The sequence below is a fragment of the Pinus tabuliformis genome, chromosome 8 (assembly GCF_031772625.1).
Source record: "Pinus tabuliformis cultivar Carrire ecotype Pingquan chromosome 8, CPIR1, whole genome shotgun sequence".
Classification (NCBI taxonomy): Eukaryota; Viridiplantae; Streptophyta; class Pinopsida; order Pinales; family Pinaceae; genus Pinus; species Pinus tabuliformis.
In genome coordinates, this window is record NC_142294.1 from 1,579,321,885 (window position 1) to 1,579,336,689 (window position 14,805).

The following is a 14,805-nucleotide window of genomic DNA, read 5'->3' on the forward strand; positions in this document are numbered from 1 at the left end:
ATGGTTAACTCCAGAGCTACTCCAGGAAGAACGAATTGGCGATAAGATATCCTCCACAAGCTCCTCCTCATTTTTGAGAAGTTGAGTTCTGACTTTCTCATAGTTGGGCCTCTTGTACCCTTGAGGAGCTTTGTTAATTGCCTTTATCATATCTTGCCAGTAAGGAGAGCAAACGACATTGGATGGGATACCACATGCATAGATGCACCTAGCCACTCTAGAATCAGTTTCTTCTCCCGCTTGCACATTCACCGATTTAGCAATTCTGCTATTTTGAACTGAAGCGGATGCCCCTATGGTATTTTTGGATGGTGGTTGTTCATGTTGTTGAGCGACTCTCCTTTTCCTTGCTTCAACTACAATCCTTAGCTCAATGTTTGGTGGAGCTTGAGAAGTAGCTTGACTAAGCTCTTCATGCCTTCTTTTAATTCCATCCACCTCATGTTGCTCTCTTTGATATGCCCTCCTCACCAATGGGTCTGTTGTTTTTGTGCAATCTGCAATCCCCTGTCCTCCTCCATGCAAAAGATGTGCCTTCACTCTTGGGTAGGAGCCCTTGTACGAATTACAACAAAGATTACATCGCCATTCCCATGAGCCACCACCTCCACATTTTTGAAGCTTATGAACATGCCTCCAACGAGGATAATATTCAGCCCTTGGGTTGGACTTGGGGCTTGAACTTGCACCTTGATGGAAGCCATTGTTGCAAAAAATATGTAAAAAACAAATCTGTAAAGAGAAAACGTTTTTCATATATTTGGAAGCATAAACCCTCGAAATATAGAAGAAATTGTCGGAAAAAACTTAAGAAAATGAATGCTTCTTAACCAAATTATTTTTTTGTAGCTGAAGCTACCCCCAAAATGCCACAAAAGACAAGAGAAATATGGTTGTAGCTGAGCCAAAAACCAAGAATGTCATAGCCAAAACTCCGCACTCCAAATTTGCTTGTGAAATCTCTCTCTTGCTGCTGAAATCTCATTTGCTTACTATTGAAAACACCCAAGTTGAAACCATTACTCTTTTTCTCTTTTTATCCTTGCTAAAATCACCTGTCTCCAAGTGAAATGACTTGCTGAATTTGTGAGATGAGGCAATGAGGCAACAACCTTTTTATAACTTGCGAGAGCCATCTAGAAGCATCCAAAAGATATTTTATTTGCCCAATAAAATAATTAAAAAAAGCGAAAAAACACAACTTAAAGGTGGAAACTCGACTGTACGACTTGGAAATGCAGGGCCTCACTGGGCCACATTTCTGCCACGTGAAACGTGGCAATACAGCTTGAAACGCGTTTCCAGGCCGTACGAAACACATTTCCGCCTATGTTGCAAGAAACATTGGTCCCAAGGGCGTTTCTGGGCCAAAACGAAACTAAAACATGGAAACACGTTTGGTATGGTCTGGAAACATGTTTCAAGCCGTACTAGCATGTTTCACATGGGGGAAACGTGGCCCAGTGCTACTTGAAACGCGTTTCAAGGTCATACGACCACATTTCCACCTTTAAGTTGTGACTTTTCTGCTTTTTTTGTTTTTATTATTTTATTGGGCGAATAAAATATCTTTTGGATGCTTCTAGATGACTCTCACAAGTTATAAAATGACTCTCGCCTCATTCCCTCATCACATGAATTGAGCAAGTCATTTCACTTGGAGACAAACGATTTTAGCAAGGAGAAAAGAGGAAGAGAGCAGTGGTTTCAGCTAGGGCGTTTTCAACAGTGAGCAAAGGAGATTTCAGTAGCAAGAGAAAGAGATTACACAAGCAGATTTAGAGTGCGGAGTTTTCGACTACGACATTCTTGGATTTTGGCTCAGCTACAACCATATTTTTCGTCTTTTTTGGCATTTTGGGGGAGCATTAGCTACAAAAAATTAATTTGGGTAAGAAGCATTCATTTTCTTAGTTTTTTCACACTATTTTTTCTATTTTTTTTGATGGTTTATCCTTCCAAATATATGAAAAATGTTTTTTCTTTACAAATTTGTTTTTTTTGTTGTGTTTTTTGTAGCAGTGGCTTCCAACCAAGGTGCAAGTTCAAGCCCCAGGTCTAACCCAGGGGCTGAATATTATCCTCTTTGGAGGCATGTTCAAAAGCTTCAAAATTGTGGAGGTGGTGGCTCATGGGAATGGAGATGTAATCTTTGTAGAAATTCGTACAAGGGCTCCTACCCAAGAGCGAAGGCACATCTTTTGCATGGAGGAGGACGAGATTGCATGTTGCACAAAAACAACAGACCCATTGGCGAGGAGGGCATATCAAAGAGAGCAAGATGGCGCGGATGGAATTAAAAGAAGGCATAAAGAGCTTAGTTAAGCTACTCAAGCTCCACCAAACATTGAGCCAAGGATTGTAGTTGAAGCAAGGAAGAGGAGAGCCACTCAACAACATGAACAACCACCATCCAAAAATACCAGAGGGGCATTTGCTTCAGTTCAAGATAGCATAATTGCTAAATTGGTGAATGTGCAAGTGAGAGAAGAAACTGATTTCAGAGTGGCTAGGTGCATCTATGCATGTGGTATGCCATTCAATGTTGTTCGCTCTCCTTACTGGTAAGATATGATAAAGCAATTAACAAAGCTCCTCAAGGGTACAAGGGGCCCAAATATGAGAAAGTCAGAACTCAGCTTCTCAAAAATGAGGAGGAGCTTGTGGATGATATCTTATCGCCAATTCGTTCTCCCTAGAGTAGCTCTGGAGTTACCATAGTCTCAGATGGATGGACAAATATAAGGTGCAGATCATTGATAAATATCATTGCCACTTCCCCCAAAGGAGCAATGTTTTTAAAGGCAGAAGACTACTCAAGAGAGGTAAAAGATGCACAGTGCATTGTTGATCTTATTATAAAATGTATTGAACAAATAGGACCTAATAGGGTGGTGCAAGTTATCACGGATAATGCACCAATTTTCAAAGCTGTAGGTTTAATTATTGAGGGGAGGCATGACCACATCTTTTGGATACCTTGCATTGTCCATAATTTGAATCTAATCAAGCAATATTTCGAGAGTACTCCAAATAAGAGTTGTTAAAAGTTGTCGAGACAAGATATGCCTCAAACTTCCTAATGTTGCGCCGCCTTGTTGAGGTTAAGCAAGCATCAATTTCTATGGTGGTGAGTCAACTTTGGGCTGAGTGGAGACAGGTAGATTCAGAGTGGGGATATATGGTGCGTAGATTGTGCCTTGATGAGGACTGGTGGAACGAGATAAATTTCTTGCTAAAGTTCACAACCCCTGCATTTGAGCTTTGGAACATTGACACTGACCAACCTTTCTTAGGAGAGGTATATGATGGCATGGATTCCATGGTTGAGAAAACTATGAAAATCATTTCACAAGAGTCTCCACAACTTTTGTTTGTTGATGATCATTTTACTTATTTAGTCAAGAAAATCATTGTTGATAGGTGGAACAATTTCAACACTCCATTGCACACTTTAGCACATGCCTTGAACCCCAAATTTTATGATGAGGAGCTTATTGCTCAAAGCAATGGGAAGAGGAAGGCACCCCATAAGGATAGAGAGGCGGCTAATGGGGTGAAAAAAGCCCTTATGAGAATGTTTCTAGCTAATTTTCACAGGGAGGTGAAGGAAGAATTTGCTAGTTTTGCTACAAGATTAGATGAATATTCGGATATATTAGCTTTGGAGGAGAGGAGCACCGTGAATCAAGTTAGGTGGTGGATTTGTCATGGAGCAAATGGTGTACATTTGCAAAACCTTGCCATTCGTGTTCTTTCACAAGTGGCAAGCTCTTCATCAACCAGAAAGGAATTGGAGCACTTATGGTTTTATTCATTCTGTGAAGCGCAACAGGTTGGGCTCACAAAAGGCACAGGATCTTGTTTATGTGCACTCCAACCTTCGCCTTCCATCTCGTAGGGGTCCAAAATAAAGCAGTTATCCTTCTAAAGAATGGGATGTGGATCCAGAAAGTCCTGATTTGGAGCTCTCTCTTGCTGCCCTGAATATTGAGGTCCAACCTGGAGGTGGAATTGTTCAATCATCTTCTTCAACACCACCATCCACTGTTGAGCATGTTTCTGCTTCTATTTTTGATGAGAATTATGATGATGAGGATTAATCTTTTGTCTTTATAGTACTTGCAGCCTCATAGTCTTTATTGCACTTGTAGCCTCATATATATAATAAAGGCTGATTTTGAGATTTGGATATATAATAAAGGTTGATTTTGGATATTCCGATATTGCTATTTTCATTATGTGATGATTCATGAGTAAATGTGATGTAAATTTAATCATAATGTTTAAACTTTAAATGTAATAAATTATAATGTATCATTTATGTTTTTTGATTGCACATAACATTTCTTAAATGTCCTAATATATATATATCGTTTCCAAAATTTGGGGGGTCACGTTTCATACCCGTGCCTGTTTCGGAAACTCGTACCCATTTCCCTGTATCGTCCAACTTAGGTTTGCGTGTTTCTGTACAGTTTCCACCCAGAAACGGCCTCAGGACCAGCGTTTGCTGCAATATAGTTTAATTGACATTCATATAGCTAGAAGAGGCTGAGGAGATTTGTCCACCTTTTTAAATGTCCAAGTATTATTACTGATGGCAAAATGATTGCAGGCTAGGGTAGATTTCATACAATAAAATTGTCATTGCAAGACTTCCATCTGGAAACAAGGCTATTATCTGCTACCCTTTGTGGAGTTGACATAGTACTGAGAGTAGAATGGTTGATGTAACCAGGCACCTATGCCACAAACTAGAAGGAACATTTCATGAATAATGTGAAGGAAGGAAATGCAGATTATATGGATTTGATCCCCCATCCTTCCCCAGCCCCACTCAATAAAAAATAGTTCAAGCACCCTCAAATAAATTGATTTGCAAGGGAGTACCAACCTATTTAATCCATTGTTTCTCAATGGAGGCACTTCTGGCTGAACTTCTTGTTCAAAATGAAGACAACAAAGAAGCCATCGACAAGCATAAAGAAGTTTTCAGGACCCACCTATGAAGCTACCCACAGTTTGAGAGGTTGAACACACAGTTGAGTTAAAACTAAGTTTTCCATCAGCTAACATCAAACCCCATTTGTACCCTCATAATCATAAAACTGAGATACAATATTTAACTCAAGATTTGCTAAAATGTGGTGTCATAAAACAAGACTAGAAATCCATGCTCAGCCCCATTGATATTAGTAAGAAAGGACAGATTCTTTAGATGATGTATAGATTACGATGGTTTGAATAAAATAACCATAGAAAATAGCCCCCCAATTGTGTTTGCTGATGAACTGCTTGATGAATAACAGGGTTGCATATACTTTTCTAGGTATCTTGAAATTAGATTTTGTCTTGAAAATATGGCAAAAACTGCTTTCAAAACATGACAAATGCCCCCAACAACTTTTCAATGTCATGAACTCACTCTTTCAGCCATTCCTTGGGAAGTTTGTCCAAGTGTTCTCTGATGATATCCTTGTCTGCAATAAAACATGGAACGAATACTTCAAACATTTGGAACAAATAAAAGAGTTTTAGAAGAAAACTTATTCTATTCAAAATGTCCAAATGATCATTTGGTGTGAGGAAGTCCAATTTCTGGGACACATTATTTCATCAGCTGTTTAAGGTACAGCCAAGTAAGATAAAGGCAGACACTGATTGGCCTCACCGTAAAAGGGTATCAAAATTAAATTATTTAATTGGCATCAGAGAATCAATATTGAGCTGCTTTAAACTCTTTTTATGTTATTAGCAGTCAATAAACTAGTATGCAAGAGATTATCAACAAGAGTGCATCAAATATACATGGAAACTCAATAATGCGAATGAATTGATAAAATCATATTGAATTACAAATACATGAAGAGATAACAATATCCAAAATTTATGAGCTCCCCTATGAATTAATTTCCTATGGAAGGACAAAATAGCCTATCCAAACCCGCAGGCTATATAGTCTTGATAAAGGGGATAAAACCCAAATTTTTCAATGTTGGGGCAACATTTTGTAAATGCTGGTTGGCTGGGAAAAAATAACCCAAAATTGGGGGTTGTGTTCACAACCCCTCACATTTGGGAGCCCATGAAGGAATCTATAAATAGCTATGCTGCCAGGAAACGTGGGTGCGGGTATGGGGACGACATTTTTGGAAACAGGGTGCGTGGGTTCGTCGGGTAATATAATAATATTAAATTTTAATAATTATATTTTATAAATTATAAATATATAATTAGGCCGATAGGTCTTCCTATGTATCAACAATTGTCAACACTTTTACTTTGCTTCGTTCGATCAGGTGAGACACTTTCAACCATTGATTTGAAGTCCCGCGCATCTGGCAAGCATGCACTGCGCTTTGACTGCTTTTTTCAAATATCGGTAGAGTTGCCTTCTTTTCCCCTGCTGTGCATTGAACCTGGTCACTATCATCTCCTTAATTGGTCATCATCTTTATTTTCTTCGCCACTCTCATATATGATGAACAATCTTCCGATTCTTACCTGGTGAGCCATCCTTCTCTTCATTTTTCTCTTATTTTCACCGACTCATGTTAATCTGTTTTCTTTTGATTCCTTTTCTTTTCTGCGTTTGTATTGTGCTGCTGCTTTGGGCCACAGAAAATACGGATCGACCCCCTCCTGCAAAGCTTCTCTCCGCCTTTATGTGCTGCTTTGGGCCACGGTCACGGGCTTCATCGCGCTTGTGAAACCTTTTTGTTTTTTTTTTTCAGTATTGCCGTTGTGAAACCTTGCCTGAACACGCCCTAGTAAAACCTTTCCTGTAAACAAATCTTGCAGGGTTTCCACCATAAATTTATTCCGATACTTTTGTTTTACAACGGGATGTCTTGTTTCTATAGGCTTAACATTCATACTCCATTTTAGGGCAGGGATATAGATTTATCTTGCAGGATGTATTCTTATTCTCTCAGATATTGAAATTTTGGGATCATATTTTGACGGCATTGCAGAATTCGTCTGACACTTGAATGCCCGATAATGGGACTACCGTGGACTTCATTAAAATACCAGATTCACACAAACTGTCAATGCTGATATGTTATGGTTGGGCAGGCTAATGACAAGTAGGGTCGTTCGGGTGCCTTTTAAAGAACAGGGTTTCAGTTACGCAGAAAGCAGTAGGAGAGTACAATCGAAGTGGAGTATTACCTAGTGTTCTTGAACCATCTATGGGTGGGGACAAAATTCCTCCAAATGGCAGTCGACCATTTCTGAACCTGCAAAATGTACAGATTGATACGGAATCTAATTGGCCAGCAACTGCAGTCAAGAACGCTTTATCTGAAATTCGTATTCACCGTCGGAATCTTGACAAAGTTGATCATGGTTTTGCGACCTTCAGAAATCTAGCTATTTTTTCCCAAGACCTCCATCGAAAAATTAACGGCAGAAGCGTCCTATGCGAAGGTTTCTCCATACGGTAGGTTAACGCATGCCCTATACTCTCTCTTTGTTGCTTTTAACCATTGATTGTTTCATAAAAATGATAGCAGCTGACAGTTCAAAATGAATCTTCTTTGCCCTTTAATTATTGCGTTCATGGTTCTTGGATATACAGTGAATATGTTGCAAAAGTTAGAAGTGTGGACATAAGGAAATGCTGGCCATTGTCTGAAAGCCTACTCGAGGACAGTCTAAGAGAAGGGCAAAAGCCTCCGCTTCCACCTTTAGTTAGGCCTAATTACAGATGGTGGTCATGCCATCTGTGCCTGGAAATGTTTGGGGAACATAAGCACTTTGGGGCCTCCTTTGACAGGTTCAATTCTCTCAGCATTAAGGAGCCAGAAAATAATTCCAAAAATTTCGACCACATCAAAGAACAACAGCTAACAGTTTCTTTTGATACAGAAACTGGTCCGGGGTTTCCTCAGGACTTGGATGAGCCGATTAGGAAACTAAGAACAGTGAAACTTTCAGGATAGGACTTTAATATTTCTAAAAGCGAAGACGGTATTAAAAATATTGAATTAGACAACCAAACCCGGGCAAAGAAGTCCGCCTTTGATTTAATTGAAAGGGAAGGTGGTTTTCCGAATGTTGTAGAAAATGGAAAGGAAAAGGCTAAGGCAATGAGAGGCCCAGGTAAGGCAGTAGATCAGGCGGGAACACAGTCAGCCTCATTGGAGTGTAAGGGACGCAAAATTAATAACCTGGATTCAGAAATAACCAAAATTGACTCCTGTAGACATACTAACCCTTGTATTTGTAGCTGTTGTCACAGTGGTCACGTTCTTGTTGGTATGCCTTTTCATTTACAAATGCACGAAGTTTCTTTGTTTTTACATGGGTTTTGCAGCATTCGTTGTGTTGGGTTATATGGGTGGGGGCGTGGCCGTGCTTTTGGTGCAAGCTTTCTCTATACCCATTCACTGCTTTACTTTTGGGGTTGTGCTTTTTAATTTTGCTGTTGTGGGGTGTTTTTTGTTTCCCTGTGCAAAGTGCCCATAATTTTCACCCAGGGTTACTTGGTACTCATAGGCATGCTTATTGCATTTTGGTTTACTATGCTCTTCGAGTGGACTTTGTTGGTGATGCCTGTTGCAATGGCAGTATATGATGTTATTGCTGTTCTCATCCCTGGTGGCCCTCTCAAAATTTTGGTAGAGCTCGCTATTTCAAGAGATGAGGAAATCCCTACTTTGATTTATGAGGCTCGCCCTGTTACGAGAAAACCCCACATCGCTGTCCCCGAGCGTGAAAATGAAAATGTGCTTCTTCCTCGCAGTCGCCCTCTAGCTACTGAAAATGAAGAAGAAGAAGAAGCTTTGATAAACCCTTCCCTTCCTCCATCCGTGCAAAGATTAGAAAAAGCCCTCCCGCAACAACAAATGGGAAACATTTGGAAGAAACCAACAAGTTCAGGTTCGAGATCTGCATTATTGAAATCCTTGAATTCAGGATGCGATGAGAGCACTGCCTCTGCTTTTGCATTGCTACCTCATGAGGATTCTATTCAGGGTTTCAAAATAGCTGTCACAGAGGAGGAAGAGGCGGAGAGGAGTTGTGTTCAAGGAGACACAGAGACACCAGCGGAAGAGGAATCAGTTCTCCTCGTAAATCACCAGGTGAGGACTCCTTCCACATATGTGAATCAACAAGTGGGTTCTTTGCCATTGCCTTCTACACTACAAGGATTATTGACCCAAACTGATAGTGATAGTGAGGGGAGGCCGCACCCAAATGGGATTGAAGATTCTACACACACAGATACATACCAACGGGATGGGATTGGGCTTTCTGCATTTGGTGCAATTAAACTGGGATTGGGTGACTTCATATTCTACAGCGTATTGGTTGGAAGGGTAGCTATGTATGATTACATGACAGTTTACACATGCTACCTTGCCATAATAGCAGGCCTCGGTGTAACATTGATTCTGTTGGCCTTCTGTCAGAAGGCTTTGCCTGCTTTCCCTGTTTGAATTTCTTTGGGTGTAATTTTTTATTTCTTAACTCGTCTTGTAATGGAAGCTTTCGTGGTTCAGATCACGACTCACCTTTTTCTTTTTTGATATTAGAGCAGAATAACTCCAATCCCCAAAGTTGCACTTAGCTTGAATACCCTTAAATAGACTGCTGGATATCGTGAGGCCACAAATCAACTCAGCTCTGACAAGGGAAGCCAAATTTTCTTTGTTGTAAACTGATAAATTCAGCACAAATAGCATTGATTATGTTGTATTCTATTCTTATCATTTCCTTCGGCAAAGCAATATACTCTGTAATTTGATTTTGTATTTGAAATTTACTGCAAGAGGAAATCTATGGAAATTTGAAAACAGTATTCTGATTATTTTATCAAACGACAAAGAGCGTTTAGAAAGATAATTGCACAATGATCTAGTCCAAGAAAACAAGGTTTTCCACAAACCAATTAACTCTTATAGAAAAATTCAACAATTCCAATTTAATAATCTTATCGGCCTCTCTTTGTACCTTTTGGGACAATTGCTAGTTAATAATATATATGAGATTTGAATTTGTATATTTTTTCAACTTTAAACAAGAAAACTTTAATGATAATCATTTAAACATGCACATCATTGAACATTCAACATTGACATTGAAATTTCAAAATTTATCACCAAAAAACTGTTCTTTTGAATCTTTTCCATGTAACCATGACACTGTGACAGCTATGTGAGAGAGCTCAAGGCTACTACTAACACTGAAAATTCATAATACATACTAGGATAAATGCTAGACTCAGCTATTTTGGTGAAACTTGGGACAAATTTTGTCACACACAGGCTTTAAAATAACTATGGAGCTTAGGTTCATTTGCAAGGATGCCTATCAATGAATCAGCCTGTGGTCGTACAGATCCTTCCTCCTACACAACCAAGGAGTGTTAGCATTTCTGCCTCCTGCTCTAATTTCAAGACAACTTCTCTCCTTATTGAAATTGCTCATTCTGGCTGGAGCTTGAGCTTGTAACTTTGCTTTGAATGTTTAGTCTCCCCCATATAAAAACACAATTTTTTCATAGGAGATTCGTCTCAACCTGATAGTGGTCTAGAATTTTCTTGATGTCTAATCATCCACCTGCCCCATGCATGGTGTGCTTTGTGGTAAAGCAATCCCAAAAATAGTGGCATCCTTACCCTTCCACAAAACACGCTTATCAGTCTTTGTTTCCCAATAAAATGCACAGTAGCCATCTGATGGCTTGAGGGATAGTTTGTCTTTGAGTGCGAAGCTCTCCCTGAATATTAATTATCTAAACATAAAATATCTTTGCAGTTTTTAGAGATTACTTGGTGTACAAGTCTGTAGAGACCATATATGATTTAGGCATATTTTTCTAGTTTTAATCTTAACATGATGTTATCAGAATGCTGTGAGAAATTGGCAGATTTTGATACTTAATTTAGCCATTGTCCAAAATAGCCCTTCGCCATTTAACAGCGTCAGCTGATTACAGCTTATGGCTGGTCTCAATCCTACTTTCTATTTGACCGAAAATGTCTGAACCTGTATGTGTGCATTTACAGTTTATAATTTGATGGTTATTTGGCTCGGGAATGAATGTTTCATTCCAAATTGATTTACAAGAATTCTTAAAAAACAAGACTTGTAAAAAACTTAAAAAACCGGGTGCGGGTACCCATGCAACACAGGTTTTGATGGTAAGGACCGTGGAAGAATGTTTCATTCCAAATTGATTTACAAGAATTGATTTAGGGTTTTTTAGGTTTTGTTATAAGTTTTACCTTTGTTATAAATTATTTTTTAAATTTCAATAAAAAAAATTTATTTGAAAATTAAATTTTTAATATAGTTTTTTTTATGAAGAACCCAAAGAACCCGAAAAACCCAAAGAACCCAACCTGAAGAACTCGAAGAACCCAAGAACCCAAGAACCTGTTAAAGGAAAAGAACCCAATTTTTTTTTTTTTGAAGAACCCGGTTCTTCATGGAAGAACCCGTACCTGAATCCGGTACTTGGGTGCGGGAACCCGGGACGGGTTCGAGAACCCTACCCCCGGGTGCGGGTACCCGTGCAACACAGATAAATAGAGGAGAGTTGGAACCAAATTAGCATCATATTGAATTGGAGCAAATACATCTATTTTTCTTGAGCTGTGGCTCCGAGGGTTATACGACCCCTTTTTCCACTAAAATCTTTCTTTTATCTTCCGTTTTGGTCTGGAAAACGTGAGATTCATCTATTTGGAATAAACAACAAAGCTTGGTGGCAACCCTGAGACAAAAAAAACTCGGTATCTTTCCTGAGGCTCTGCGGGTATGTTTTGAGGAAGAATCTGAAGGGTCTCTCGAGGCAGTTTGGATCTTCCTGAGGCAGAATTCGGCAATTTCTCTGAGGCAATTTTGGCCCTGTCCCCGCGGCCTAATCTTGACGTTTCAACCCTGTTCTGTGGCCTAATCCTGACGCAGAATTCGACAATTTATGTGAGGCAATTTTGGCCTTGTTCCCGTGGCCTAACCTTGAGGTTTCAATCCTTTAATGTGGCCTAATCCTGACGCAAGAGAGTTCTGCTCCTGCGGCCTAATCCTGAGGTTTTGGCCCTGTTACTGTGGCCTAATCCTGAGGCAAGATAGCGCTACTCCTGCGGCCAAATCCTGAGGCAAGACAGTTCTACTCCTGCGGCCAAATCCTGAGGCCATTGGAAGAAGGGTTTTGGACCTCGGTCCATGAAGTTAAGTGATCCCACAGTTGAAATTAAGGTTCTACATTTGTGGTTGTCCACAAGAAGGAGTTTCAGACCCTGAAGCAAGTAACATTGCAGTTAAGGGGTAAAATGGTTTTGGGGTTTTCCTTAGAAGGAGGTGTGGTTTTTAAAGTAAGAGTGATTCACAGATTCTACATTTGCCCACAAAAAGGGAACTTGTCTCCCCGTGGTAGTAAGATTAGTGTAGGTTCAGTAGACAGTAAAACTAGTATAAGAACTTCTGGATTTGACATTGCATATTTACAGTGATCTCATTTTACTGAACTGTGATGCTACAACAATATTGGTTTGATTATTGGTTAAATGCAATATTTGTTACATCAAGCAGTTAATCCTAGATCATTGTGATTTTATTATATTGCTGTTGGATTTTATACTCGTTTTCGAAAAAGGAATCTTACTGTTTATTAAGGCTTCTATTCATTTTTGTTGAATTTTGTAGCTATGGTCACTCTTCATAATTGGCCTAGCCCTATGAAATATGAAAGAAACAATAAATATAAATATGAATTTTAAGTTGGCTTCAAAAGAGGGAATTTCAATTGCAGTTGTCTATAACGCGACTTTTTGAAAGCCTTTCCGGCGGGTTTTTCCGGTCGAAATCCGGCAGGAATTTATTGGAATTGCAAGTTTGATAGCTAGTTTCTGCACAATGAAAGCGTCCCAGGGGTTTTCCAGGGTGCTGAATCCAAATATGCAGTTAAAAAACCATTTTAACTGCAACAAATCAAGATTTACCTCAATTTCTTCTGCCGGATTCCGTCACCGGAATCTCCAAAAAGTCGCATTATAGACAACTCCATTTCAATTTTGAAAATTACATTTTCCCCAAAAGTCAAGTTGGCCCTTCAAGTAGTACAAGTCGGCTCTGTGTGTAGACACACCTTTTCGACCTCATGAATTCACCATTTGAAGGCTACTCATTCTCCACTTCAAAGCACCAATTCAGATCATAAAAATACATTTGTTACTGTTTGTAGAAATTTTTCATTTCCCACCCCGGTTTTCAGTTTCACCTTATTTCTCCAAAATAGTTAAATGCCCTTTCCCATATCCATACATTCAACAACTGGAAAATAAATTTTGCTGAAAACACAAATTCTGGAAAAATTACAGAATGATGGAAAATGCAGAAATAAATATCAGCACATACAAACATCCATTCAACACATTTAAGCACAGTGATTTTTGGTCAAGGTGACCCTGGAAAAACCCCCTACAACTCTTGGGGAAAACCAGTTTGAAAGCTCCTTCTTATTTCTGGAAAATGCTTTTACAGTAAGAGAAATATTCAACAAAAAATCAGCAAGCAAACTTTTACAACTTATCTCGTTTTTCGTGCCTCACAGCCAACTGGAAAAGCTTGCAAACAGCAAAACAAAACAACAATAAATGCTGTACGGCCTTCGCGATTTTTGTGCCAAATTTTAGTGTTAAATGCTGCTGTACGGCTTGCCTAGAAAAGCGTGCAAGCTGCCATAAATGCTGTGGTACGTTTTCGTCGATTTCTGTGCAAAAAAACAGCAGTACAATGTACGGATTTTTGCCTAGAAATGCGTGCCAAGTACAACCACTTGTTGTACGACCTCCCTTGAAAAACATGCTAGCAAATTTCAGACTTTTTGCTCCTCGATTTCTGTGCTAACTTGCTGTATGGCCTCCTTGGAACTTGAGGCAAAACTACTGTACGACCTTTCTAGAAAATCGTGCCCAAAACTTGTCTTTCACTGTGTGCTAACTCAGCTGTACGGACTTGCTGGAATGCTGCCTTGGAATGTGTGCCAAGCTGCTGCCTCCTTCTCCTCACTGTCCAAAAATCTCCCTTGCTCTTTTGCTCTCCCTCTCTCAATCTACTCATGAAAGAATGAATGACCTCTTCCACTTTTTCCTCTTTAATCTAACCGTAAGTGACTTTTGGGGAATCCCTAAATCTAATGGCTGAAATAGATTGAGATCTAGGGCTGAGATTAAATGCTCATTTAAATCTCACTTTCTATTTTTTAATTCACCCCACTTTAATAAAGACCCACTTAGTCATTTATTTCCAAAGTCACTTTTCTTTTCTAATTTTACATTGACTTTATTAAAGTCACTTTAAAATTAGACTTTAGTAACTTTATCACTTAAAGTCACTTTTAAATTAGATTTGACTTTATAAAAATTATAAAGTCACTTTAGGAGAAAAAATTAAATTCTTTTGGACACTTTTCCCTAGGCCAAAGATCAAAGCCTTAGGGAACCACCTGTCCTCCGGTACCAAATTTCAACACTCCCTCTTACCGACAAAGGTGTTCCTCACCACACCCTTTTTTTCTCTTAAGTAGACATGCTTGCCCCGTGGTAAGGCTTTGGTAAGAATATCTGCAACCTGCTCATCAGTGGGAATATACTCAAGCTTCACAGCTCCCTTCTGAACATAGTCTCTGATGAAATGATATTTGATCCCGATATGCTTTGACCTGTCATGAAATACTGGATTCTTCGTGAGTTTAATGCAACTTTGATTATCACAGTAAATCACTGAAGGTCTCAACGGCTGACCAAATAAGCCAAACAACATTTTGCGAAGCCAGATGGCCTCACA

General features: G+C 39.3%; 1 protein-coding gene and 1 pseudogene across 1 annotated transcript in view; both read left to right on the forward strand.

The window, feature by feature from the left end:
* LOC149242068 (uncharacterized) overlaps positions 1 to 14,805 on the forward strand; it is a 62,466-nt gene that overhangs the window by 16,563 nt on the left and 31,098 nt on the right. The window lies entirely within an intron of this gene.
* Positions 8,571 to 9,624, forward strand: LOC149242069 (presenilin-like protein At2g29900; annotated as a pseudogene).